A 3,801-nucleotide genomic window follows, 5' to 3' on the forward strand; every position below is an offset into this window, starting at 1 on the left:
CCGCAGGTCCTGCCGGGCTCATTACACCCAGTGATCGTCACAGACACGCAGCAGTGCAGCTGGTGAGAGCGCATTTCCCCGTTCTGCTTGCATCACCAATTATTACTCATTAGGACACTTATAATCTTCATATAAAATTCTTTTATGTAGCCTAATTTGCCAAGAAGCAATCACTCTCCTCTTCCCCTGGTAATACAAATGAGACAGAGCTGTCAAGTGATTTCATCTGCTGTTTATTTCATGGCTCTCCTTCCCAGAAGTTTCTTTCAGATCTTCTGTCTGAAGCTAGATACATTGGGTCATTAGAAAATGTGTCAGATGAACCCCGTGTTTCATCAAGTTTTGTGTGGAAAAGATGAGTAATTTAGAAAGCTTTACATCTTTGAGTTTACTTCCCATTTCTTGCCAAAAGAAATCCATGATCTTCCTTCTTAAAAAAAACCAAAACACCACTGAAACACTGAAGGATTCAACTCCCCACTCAGAGCAGGGTAAATGGAGTTTACCTGATGCTCAGTAAGGGTTGTATCTGTGTAGAACAAACACAGAACAGGAGAACAGGACAGACACCCACACCACATGCAGCAGGAGAGCAATGCAGATGTCTGCCCAGAGTTTATCTGGTGCTATCTGGTAATTACACTGTCATGTGGTCTGGCAAGCCACAGCCTTCTGCCTTCAGGTTCAGGGCTCTGCTGCCAACTCATTCGAGGGCTCCAGCACACCTCTTCCCCATGTTGTTCCAAGCTTTCCTCAGGGAAAGCAAGAAGATACAGCCTAAACCCAGAGCTGTTACTCTATGCTTAGACTCCAAGACCTGTGCATGCAATCCAGACTTCAAATGCCAAATGCACCATAGCTTTTCCAACACTTTCTGGACAATTTGCTGATACTGAAAAGGTCTCTGCTGAAATGATCACTGTCCTGCACTGACTGCCACTCCCTGCAAGTGAGTTGAAAACAGGGAATAAAGACTTGTATCAAGCTTTCCCTGTAATCCAAGAGTGTTCATGACACATTTTGCTTCTGGATGAGTCCAAGTCCTTGCTGAGCCCTCAAAGTTTCCATAAACAGCCACATGGAGCAGAAAACGGCTGACTGGCTTGCAGCACCTCATGACATGCAAACCTCAATGCTTGAGCTGCTTAAAACCACCCAGCCCAAGCAAAGGACTAAGCTGTATAACAACTCTGAACTAGTCCAGTGCTATTTAAGACAAAAGGGAGAAAATTGGTTTTTAAGACTAGAACAATTCAGACAGTCGGTACTTGCACAAACCCCCTTCTCCATGCCTCTGCACTTCTGTGTTTCCAAACAGTCTTTCCATACTGCAGTGAATTTTGTGTAATTACTAGCTAGGTACTGAGAAACTTAATTGTACTGTATTAACAACTAAGGCTTTGACTTCCTATCCAAGAGCTCTACTACTTTTAATTAAAATTGTACATTGTAATATTGTTAAGACTGTGCAAATCCACCACTGTGAAGTCAGCTCTAGTAAATCCACAAGTAATCTTTGAGCCTCCATACAAGGATGCTGATACAGAGTTAAAAACAAGCTTTGTTAGCACAGACAAAACTAAACAAATACACCACAGTCCAGGATATGGTTCTGAAGGCTAAACTTTGCATAATTCATCCTCAGTGTGTTTTCAAAGGGTAAATGAGCCACTACAAGTCTCCTCAACTCTTTGCTCAAATAGAATGGTCTACAACAAAGTTTTCCAGCAGATCCACAGCAGATTGAGGATTGCAGCTGATTTCCTACATGGCAGCCATGCAAATCAAACAAGATGGCACAACCCAACAGTGCTGTAAGGTTAAGAAAGTAAGAGGGCACTGAACAATGTCAACAGGGGTGTCTGCCAACCCAGGCCAACACCGAGCATTTTCTCTGTCTGACCATAAAGGGCTGGATACAAAAGGCACTTGATACATGATTACAGTACTGACTTAATGGAGCACCACCTTGAGCCAAGGCTGGATTAGTCCCAGAAAGCCAAGTTCTGATGCTCATACTTGTACTTATGAAAGCAAAGGTAGAAGGTGCCAGGGTAGGGCTAAAACAATTCTCAATGTTTTCCGAGTCCTTTATTTCAGTCACAGACCCTTTACAGTCAGATTTGTGTCTAGTCCCACACCCTGAGAGGGAGAACAATCCAGACACACACGTACTCACTGATTCAAGAGAGGGAACTGTTTGCTCCCCCGAACAGCTGCTATTAGTCCCGAGATGATCTGAAGGGGCAGGGTTGGGTCGGAAAAGCAATTAATACCAAACGAAGAGAGAAGATCTGTGTGGTCACCTGAGAGCCTGCCCAAAAAAGGCTGTCTCTAAACCTGAGCTGCAGGGAGAGACATGGCCATCCCACTGCTCTCCTGCTGCAGCCTGCCTGGCCAGAGGGGAAGAAGGGCTGCACTGCAGGCAGGTACATCTGGCAAGAAGCTCTCATGGACAGCCACCAGCTTCAGTGAGGTGAGATTGCTCCAAGCTGGAAGGGGCAGCAGGCAACTCTGCTGCAACCCCTTACCAACTGTGCATCCAACTTTGCTTGATCTAAATTTGATGGAGCTGAACATTTGGGTGAATGCCTATGTCAAGGCAAACTTAAAGCCCCACACAGCATTAGAGCTGTGATGGCTGGGAACTGATTCTAGCAAAGCATGGGGCTTTCTGGACAGCAGAGCCAGGAAAGTGACAAATAAAGGCCTGTCTGATTTGTCTCCCTGGTCTTCCCAGTAGCCATTTCATTACATCACCATTTTACTAACTAATAAAGGTCAAACTATAGTTTTTGCTATTTTAGATTTATAGTTTCTCTCAAATGAAAGTTATTCTTACATCAAGAAGAAGCAAAAAGGGAGATTTATTTGCCCTACAGATACCACTGCAAACTCAGTTCAGAAATCTAAAAACAACAAAGAAACCATTATTTCCACGGCCTTTTTAAAAAGGAAGAAAACAGTGAACAAGAAGCAAAGATTATTAGCAGACAGAATATGAAAAAAAGTCAAATTGAAGTAAAAGACCAACAAGAGCCTTTGTTCCCAGGAAATCCTTTTAAAGGACTGAGGAGACTCCAAGCAATGCAGCTGCACTTCCTGTGACCTGCAGTGTTCAGTTTGGGAACATGAGGAAGGTCACCACCTTGGAACAGCTCAGCACTCCCACACTACATGCGCAGAGCACTCAGCACAGGACAGAGAGTAGGTTTGGATCAGATTATTAGGAAGAAATTCTTCCCTGTGAGGGTGGTGAGGCACTGGCACAGGTTGCCCAGAGAAGCTGTGGCTGCTCCATCCCTGGAAACGTTCATGGCCCGGCCGGATGGAGCTCTGAGCAGCCTGGTGTTGTGGGTGGGGACCCTGCCCAGGGCAGGAGGTTGGAATTTGATGATCTTTAAGGTCCCTTCCAGCCCAAACCATTATATGATTCCATGTTCCCCTTTGGAACAGAGTCTGCAGTAGCAACAGAAAACAGAAAAACTCTTTAACAACACACAGTTAATAGAACACCAACTAGATACACACACCCACCAGCCTCTCTCCCAGTGTCAGGCAGGCTGGGTGTTTGTAAGAGAGATATTGCTACGTGGTAAATTCATGATGAACCATGCTGTATTAGCATGCTTCTTGCAAGGAAAAGCATTTGGAAGCGATACAAGCAGCTATCCACACAACACATTTTATAATGCACACAGTCCGAGGAACATCACTTGATGTATTATTGATAGGCAGAGCCACTTCTGCGGCAAGACAGACTTTGAACAGCATTGCAGCAGGAAGGGAGAGTACAGGGAA

The sequence above is a fragment of the Acanthisitta chloris genome, unplaced genomic scaffold, assembly GCF_000695815.1.
Source record: "Acanthisitta chloris isolate BGI_N310 unplaced genomic scaffold, ASM69581v1 scaffold448, whole genome shotgun sequence".
Lineage (NCBI taxonomy): Eukaryota > Metazoa > Chordata > Aves > Passeriformes > Acanthisittidae > Acanthisitta > Acanthisitta chloris.